Below are 8,811 nucleotides of genomic sequence, written 5' to 3'. Positions count from 1 at the left end.
AGCCTGGAGCCTGAACAGCAGCGCCCTCGCCCCAGCGCTTTCTAGTCCCAAGCCTGCCTCACCGTTCACGGTGCCTGGTGCCTCCCGACACGCGCTCATTGAGGCTTTCTGGGCCGAGAGCAGGCAGGGCGAGAGCCAGGGCTCTGCATCTGCGCAGCTGGTCCTGCGGGCAGCGCGGCAGCCGCATATTTCAATATATGGCCTAAAAGTATAAATGCCCCGACACATGGGTGCCGTGCAGAAGATGCTGTGTGAGAGCGACGTTTGGGCCAGGATGACAGCAGGCCGGGGCCCCTGGGGAGCCCGAGCAGGGGAAACCCAGCTCGCATTTTAGCTTCACTGCTGCCTCTTAATCTTGTGCCCTTACTGTTATTTTCCATTCAACTAACATTTGTTGGTGGGTTACAAAGTGAAAGAGTCATCATAGATATTTTTTTTTCAAAACAAGAAATAGCCTCATATTGTAAAACCAGTGAAACCTAAGAACTCTCCTGGAGGGTTTTTGTTGAAAGTTGCAGGAGAAAACTGGTCTAAGTGCAGATCATGTCCCCACCCCCAAGATTCCAGATTCACGGTAACTTTCTTTTGCAAAAATTGTAAACTTTACAAGTAAGTCTCCACCGTCAATTTCTGTCTTACTTTACTTTAATTTTTTTTTTAAAACTTTTTATTTGGTACAGGATCTTGCTACACAGCTCGGACTCATAGTGATCCTCCTGTCTCAGCCTTCCCAGTGCTGGGATTATAGACATGTGACACCACACCCAGTTCCCTGCCCTTGCCAGGCAGGTGCTTAGGCTGCTGAGCTATTTCCCCTGCCTCTTATTTTACTTAGTAGCTGGAATTTTGAAACAAGTTTATAAACTAGAGAAACAGAAAACTGTATCAGGTCTTTATGGATTGAAAAGGGATTTTTTTAGGGTTAAGTCTGATTAGCTGAAAATTTACTTGGTAATAAAGATACTTATTTCTAAAGTGTACCACTTTCATGATAGATACCAGCAATAAAAGTTTAGCTATTAAGGTTTGACCTGCTCAGCATGCCCATGTTCCCTGTGCTTTGGGAGGCTGAGGCAGGAGGATCACAAGTCCTAGCCCAGCCTACATGACTTAGTGAGATCCCATGCCTTGAAAAAAGTGCTAGGAATACATCTCAGTGTGAGGCCTTTGATTCAACTCTGGGTAACACACACACACACACACACACACACACACACACACACGTATTTTATAAGTACTTAACTTGGAAAATTATTTTTAGTATGTAGGGCTTTGGGAGATTTTGATTTTTGCCAAGAAAAAATATTTGGAGCAGAAATCAGAGGCGCTGGATTATAGTTTCCTGGAAGATAACTTCTAGCATTTGCTCATGTGAACCTAGAGAAGTTTGGCTTTCACTAATCAGAATCTAGAATCAGTATAAGAGGAGACTTTTGATCAGTTTCATTTATCAAGTACTTATCGTGTGCAGGACATTATATATAAAGTTGAGTTAGACACGAGGAGCTTGTAACCTAGCAGAGAGGATGCACTCCCTGCACGCCTGTCCTGTCGTGAGTACGATGAAGATGGGTGAGCTGCACAAGGGCCGTGCCCGGTACGGTCAGAAAGAGTGGGCGGTAGAGGGGTCTTGAGCAAAGCTGGAGGAGGATGAGGAGTGGCGGCTCGCCACGCACAGAGGCCTGAGGAAGGAAACCTGTGTCGCATGCAGGCAGGAGAGTGTCCCAACCAGGTGGCAGTGCAGGAGCTAGTGGGGGGTAATTATGGCAGAGAGAGAGAGACAGACAGACAGACAGACAGAGAGTGACAGAGAGAGACACAGAGAGAGATAGAGATAGATAGAGAGAACAAGACAGAGAGAGAGAGAGAGAGAGAGAGAGAGAGAGAGAGAGAGACCAAGAGACCAAGAGACCAAGAGACCAAGAGACCAAGAGACCAAGAAGGTGAGGCTGAGAGCAATGAAGCTGGGACATAGAGGAGACCTTTCCGTAGCCTCCAGGTCATTAGGTTGTGGACAAGGGCATGTGCTGAGATGCGGGGACGGAAGTCATCTTTAGATGCCTTATTCTAAGGACTTTGCTACAGAGATTCATCATCAGAAGTCAGAGGCCTTCCTAAAGTGACAGTCTGATACAGCTCCCAGCCTGATTTTTATTCCAAGAGTTCTTTCTGGGCAAATGTCAAAATCCCCAGAGACCTGTGCACTAAAAATATCTTTCTAAGTTAAGCACTTCTCATCAAGTAAATAACTTTGATCTATGCACATGATAACATAGGCTATAGAAGAATCAAACAAGTCCTTGTAACGTTTCTTTTTAGAGAGGGAGGAGGGAGATCTATTGCTTTCCAGTGAAAAAGGACAACGGAAACACAGAGTATCAAACAAGGATAGGGGCCTTTGGTGGCTCAACTGATCCCTGTGACAGTGAGCAGCCTCCTTTTCTTTATTCTGATGCTGCATCTGTGGGCCTGGGCCCTGTCACCTGGGACAGCCAGGAAAGAAACTCTAGGTTCTGTTCCAGCGGATCTGTAGCCGCTGAGTGGTAGTTCTGGGCCACATGTTAGTTTTGGTTAATTTTATTGGCTTGGTAGAGCTAGAAGTTTGGTGCTCCAAAAGCTTCTAGTCTGGGAGATCACATGGTTACCGAGGATGGGTGTAGTGCCAGCGGCCACCTGGGGTCAGAGGTGTCTGTCTCCCGTGTGGAGGGGTGGCATCTGTGGGGTCTGGGCGAGAACTAGGAGTTAGGTTCTAGGAAGCAAGTGTGGACCAGCAGTCTTCTCTGTTCTTGCCTCTGACTGAAGAAGCCCCTAGCAGTTGTGCAGTTGGAAACCCTGTTTGCTGAGAGATCAAAGTGGACCTACTGCATGAGCGTCGGGACAGGCCGGTGGCCCCTGGCATTCAGAAATGGCCGTGGCAGGCTTTGCCAAGTGCCCCGTGGGCTCCCCTGCTTGTGAGTGCAGACCCTTGGCAACAGGACTGCTGTAGGTTTCTGCGGTTTCCCTGGTACAACCAAGTTAAGAGAGTTTCAGGGGCCAACATCGACATCTGAGCAGGAGGCGGCGCGTCCTGCCCTCCTGTTACTGTCAGGTGAAAGGAAGCCACACCTTGTGTGAAAAGAGGGACACGAGCTGCGGAGCGAGCTCACGGGATCTGATGGGCTGTGGGAAGCTAGCCTCAAGAGACACAGTTGCAAAATCCAGAACGAATGTTGGCTTGTTAGTGGACCGATGGCGTCAGCGTACTTTGCAACTCCTGCTTTCCTGTTCTGTCAGCCTTCATCATTTAGGAGAAACCACAGTGGTTCTGTAGTCCAGGGACGGGAGGCCTTCCATAAAGGGTCAGACAGAATATTTCAGGACTTATGTGCATCTGGTCTCTATTACAATGCTAATACTACTCACAGAACAATGGTAGCCACAGAACAGAGCGGCCATAGACAGTGCACACAGTGGGCTTGCGTTGTTCCAATAAAGCTTTATTTACACCGACAAGTGGTGGGCCAGGGTCTCCTCACCCTTGCTCTGGTCCCTGCCTGGATTTTACCAAATCCAGAAGAGGAGAGTCAGCATCGGCACGCACCACGGCAGGCCCGAGGCGGAAATCTACCTCAGTAAAAAACCTTTAAGAATTGTTCCATTAAATAATTAGAAAAGGACAATTTATGAGGCAGGAGGAAGGCATAAAGAACACAGGGAACTTCTGGTGGCCGTGACGTGGCCACTTTCTCCGAAGCTCGGCGTGTGCCCGTGTGGTCCCCTCCTCGGCCCTCTCTACCTCCGCGCTGACCCCTTACCTAACTCTAGGATTTTCACCCCACTGTTTTTCTTCATGGATTCATTCCATGTACTGGTGTTCTTTTTCCAGGGCTTAAAAAGTTCTCCTTAGATGGTTTTCTTTCATCTCTGTAACCCTGGAGGCTTGGTGAGCAGTGGTGGGCTTCCTCGGGTGGGCTTCCTCGGGCTCACTCCGTGTCTGAAGGGAGGTGTCTGGGAGTGCCCTTGGGGGCCCTTTCAGCTCCCGGGTTGTGGGACAGCGTCCGGGTGTGAGGGAGAGAGACGAGAGCTGGACTTTGAGGCCTTCTCCTCTCAGCTCCGTTCCTGAGGAAACCAAGGCAAATCAAGGCTGTTCCTGGGAGTGGTGGGCTTATTTGCTCTGACTGTGATTTTATCTTTGAACTCAAAGCTTATTATTGTAACATAACTTTTCCAAGTTGTATTCATCGGAGAAAAGTTTTTAAAGAAAAATTTTGTTGGAGCCATATAATACAAAGGTCAATTTAGGCGTTATATTTGGTCCATAAAAAAGCTTCTAATATCGGTGAACATTAGATATGTAAATATTAGATATGAAGCTGTGATTTAAATGCACACATGTCCCCATTTTCCAGGCTCCCCAGACGTCTTAGGACCTGGCCTTGGTGCCTCTGAGCCTCTTGCTGTGCGACACACAGATGCGCTGGTTCTCCTCCTTGTTGTGGACATAATCTGTTTGCCTCACTGGAGGTTGTTGGCTAAGGACCGCGAACAGCTTGGGTTGTTCCCTCCCCCTCTGTCCCGAGTTCCTCCTTGAAGTGCTGCGTGGGGCTGTGGTCTGGACGGTGGCGTTCGTGGTGAGCTGGGCCTTTGCCTGCAGAGCCGGCACCACGTCCTGACATCTCTCAGTGATCTCAGGTAGCTTTGGAATTCCCTCCCGCCTGTCACTTCTCTGCCTGCCGCTTCCTGCGCGACTGCTTCAGTCTAAGGCCGGCCGTCTGGCCCGCCGCCTCTGTCTGCCTAATCTCCTGACTGCATCATACAGACCGCTGCCTTCTCCGCTCCACAGAGCAGGGGCCAGCGTGGCTGTGCTGGCGTCAGGCCGGGGTGAAATCTGCCCGGTGACCGTCCAGAGCAGTGAGGCTGGGTGGCTGCCGCGTTGATGGGGACTGCGGTTTGAGCCCGGCACCCAAGGGAGATGTTGGAAATGGGAGAGAGTGGTTTTGGGACAGGAGCATACTTGAGGGGGACAGGGTGGGGTGGCAGGTGCTGTGAGGCATTGGGCTCGTGCCACGATGGGGGCCACAAGAGCAGGCGTGGCACTGGGAGAGAAAATGCTCTTTTACTCCCTGTTGCTAAAATGCTGCAGACCCCTGCCCACCGCCGCTTGCTGCTGCTCCTCACCACCTCTAGCTGTGGAGATGCATGTCCCTTCTGTCCTGGGAGCCCCTTCTATCCCGGGAGCCCCTTCTGTCCTGGAGGGTGAGGCCGCGGAGGCTTCTTCCTGGCCCTGCCCCTGCCCCTGTCCTGTCTCCTCCTTGGCCTGGGGCTGCTCACAGCATGCCCACCTTTCCTCCCTTGCTACAGCTCCGCACCTCGGGGGACTCATAAGCCTTCTCGTCCTTGGGACCCGGCCCCCAGCTCTTCACCCGGTGCCCGTGGAGTCTCTGTACGTCCTGCTCGGTCTCCTCACCAAGTGTGGGTTTGGTGCTTCCAGCTGGAGTAGGATGGGCGTGTCTCAACACGTCTTACCTAAGGACCCTGGCTGCCTGCATTTACGAGCTGTGAATTTGTGGTCTGGAAGGGCTGATGCTCTTCTCCGAAATAGTGCTTTGCTCTCTCTATATCAATATCAATATCAATATCAATATCAATATCAATATCAATATCAATATCTGTCTGTCTGTCTGCCTGTCTGTCTATCTATCTATCTTTTGTCTTTTTGAGACAAGGTCTCACTATGCAGCTCAGGTGGCCTATCACTGTATTTTTTAAGACCCTTAGATTTACGGATAGACAATTTTTACAGTGTGAAGACTATGGGCTCTATCTCTAGTACTGAACTAGAAATAAAAAATTTATGTAAGATATGTTTTCTGCTCTGTTCAATAAGAAAACCCTTAGCGTGGTGTTAACAGTGATCTCAGTATAGTCCAGCACTTCCTTGCTTCGTCTTAAGTTGAAGGCCGCAGTCCCTGGAGAGGGCGTGAAGTCTCTGAAGGCCTGCCCTTAGGAGGCTTTGTGGCCTGCCCGCAGCCTGCAGGCCTGAGCCCCGTCCTGTCCCGTCTGTTGGCCACTGTTTTGGGCTCCATGTGTGCTGCTGGGGCCCTGACTCGTACACTCGAGAAGGAGCGGGCGCTCGCGGGGCCTCTGTGTCCTGTCGGGCCGGAGAAGCCTCTGCCACCAGAGGCGGCTCCTGGCTGGCGTTGCGGCATCAGCTGGGCTGCCTCGGCCAAGGGGCGAGGGCCCTGTGGATTCACGGTGGGGACGAAAGCGCCTCTGGGTGCACCCCTGTGTCCTGGGTCTGCTCGTGGCCCGGGCAGGGCAGGGCCTCCAGAGCTGATCCAGGCCCTGCCTGCCTCCTGGGCCCTGGCTCCCCACAGGCATGGGAGGGGGCCGCATACCTCGGCATTCTCTCCCCAGGGAGGGCGCTGGGGACTTGGGTGGTGGCCTGGGCCTGTGCAGGGGCCATGTCTTCTGTGTAGAGGGGCACATGGTGCAGCTGGCCCCGGAGCTCCAGGAGCCACTCAGCTCTTGGGCGCCTGCTCCCAAGCTCCCTTTCCTCTTGCCCTGTGGTGCACTTTGTGCTGCGCCACCTCTATGTTCAGGCTTAGAGAGTAGCGCCCGCCTTTGAGCCTGGGCCTCCTCACTTTGCTACTTTACCCACCCATGCTCCTCTGTGCAGGGTGGAGGGGAAGTCACAGGTGTCTCCAGGAAGGCAGGAGTTTGGGTCTGCAGGGCACAGCGCGGACTTTGGAACCGCTTGCGTCTGGTTCTGCGCGGCCTGCTCACTGATGCAGAAACCTGGCTCAGCTGCTCTCCGTGTCCTCCTCACAGGCTGCTGCAGGGACACATACCAGCTCCTCCTCCCTGGACTGTGCTCAGTGTGGGCGTCTGTCTTCTGTCTCCTCTGGGCTTTCTCTGCTCCACTTAGTCCTCAGGCAGGGCTTCCCCCCTTTCCCCCATAGCTGGTCAGCAAAAGCACTTTCTGCCCGGTTCATCTTTGAGTCCCTACAGCCTCCTCCCAAGATGAGCCACATTCCTTCTTCCCCATGACCTGGGACAGCCCTGACCTTCCTGTGCCCTTGGACGTGCATTCCAGGAGCTGGGCACGACAGTGCGCACCTGTAACCCAGGCACCCCGGAGGCGGGGGTGGGCAAGAGGATCACAAGTTCAAGCCCAGCCTGGGCAACTTAGTGGGACCCTGTGTCAAAGCGAGCAGTAAGAAGGCTGGCTCAGTGTGAAGGCCCTGGACTGCCTGCGATATCCCGTGGGAATTACTGGGCACGGAATCGCCTTCCCTCTGTCATCCTCAGTGTCATGAGGTGCTCACTTCTGGGTAGGTGCTGTGGAGTCCGGTTGCTGTGCTTCTGTGGTACAAGAACCTTAGTCTGTCTCAGCAGGAGGTTAGCAGGCGCAGTATGCATCTGAAGCCAGCTCAGCCTCCTCACGTTGTAGGTGATAGATTTTTTTCAGGCGCCGGCACAGCAGAGAAATAGGCAGAAGGAAAAAAGGAAAAGGGCTTTATTACCTTAAAGGACACGGAGAGAATGTGGGGAAGATGAGGGATTCTCTGGATTAGAACAAAGGGAGGCTGAGGCTTTCATGGCCTTTTGCTGGGGGTGGAGTTTGAAGGGGGTGTTTAGATATATCTGAGGAGCTGATTGGGGTCTTCCCTGAGGCGGCGGGAAGGTGAAAGGAAACTGCACCCCGGGCTGAGCTGGATAAGGAGGGGAGGTGTCTAGGGAGGATGGGCCTTTGTTTGAAGGGCTTCAGCCATAGTAGATGACACCAGGATGGTTCAGCAGTTCATGCTGGGCCAGCACCTACCAGTAGAATGATCACAGTCCACGAGGTGGGTGTCTTGGGTGCAGAAGCGCCACAGCACGTAGTTGGGATAGTGACACAGTCTTGGTTTTTTTGTATGTGTTTATGTATTTAGTACAGGGTGTGCAGGGTCTCCCTACACAGATTGGACTCGTAGGGATCCTCCTGTTATCAGCCTTCCAAGCGCTGGGATTACAGGTGCACGTCACCATGTCCAGCCTTGTGCGCCATCTCGGGGCACCCTGGGGGTGGGGCCAGCACAGTTTATGGTGATCAAACCCTGGTCCCTGCAAACCCTGGTCCCTGCGCCTGCCCAAGCAGGTGCTTTAATCCACTGAGCTATCTGGCTGGCCCTCGGTCTTCTTTTTTTATGTTAGTGGGAATTGAACTTAAGGTCTTTGCACTGCACCGCATCGTCAGCCCTTTTTTAAAAAATAAAAAATAGGGGCCAGAGGATGGCTCAGTAGAATAAGCGCATCTCTGGCAAGCGTAAGGGCCTGAGTTCAATCTCCGGTTCCGGAAAAAAAAAAAAAAAATTGAGGCAGGGTCTCAAGTAAGTTACTAAATTATCAGCCTGGCCTACATCCCTCCTATCTCAGCCTCCTCGAGAGCTGAGGGCAGGAAGTACCACACGTATTAGTTTGTAAACTAGAAAAGTATTTCAGGGGTACCACAAAAGTCAGATTTTCTTTCTTTCTTTCTTTTATTTTTTTTTGGTGGAACTGGGGATTGAACTCAGGCCCTCGTGCCTACCAGGTAAGCACTTATTCTGCTGAGCTGTCTCTTCCCCCCAGATTTTCTTGAAGAATGAACAGAACAGAAAAAGACAAAGCAAGACAACCCAGACACGCTTCAGAAATGATAAGGGGATGAGCCCTGCTGCTTTGGGAGGCACCTGCTGCTCCTAGGCCGAGGGTGCAGGCAGGATGGGCGGCCGCGAACCCTGGAGCGCCCTCCCCCTGGCAGCTCAGCCCCCACTCGGGGTGCACACGGAGCCCAGCCCTGAGCGC

At 52.3% G+C, this 8,811-nt stretch overlaps 1 protein-coding gene across 1 annotated transcript in view; it reads left to right on the top strand.

Moving 5' to 3' along the window:
- Plcl1 (phospholipase C like 1 (inactive)) overlaps positions 1-8,811 on the top strand; it is a 270,735-nt gene that overhangs the window by 84,854 nt on the left and 177,070 nt on the right. The window lies entirely within an intron of this gene.

The sequence above is a fragment of the Octodon degus genome, unplaced genomic scaffold, assembly GCF_000260255.1.
Source record: "Octodon degus isolate 3935 unplaced genomic scaffold, OctDeg1.0 scaffold00025, whole genome shotgun sequence".
Lineage (NCBI taxonomy): Eukaryota > Metazoa > Chordata > Mammalia > Rodentia > Octodontidae > Octodon > Octodon degus.
The sequence above is the reverse complement of the archived record's forward strand: the minus strand, read 5'-3'. Positions and strand labels throughout refer to the sequence as shown.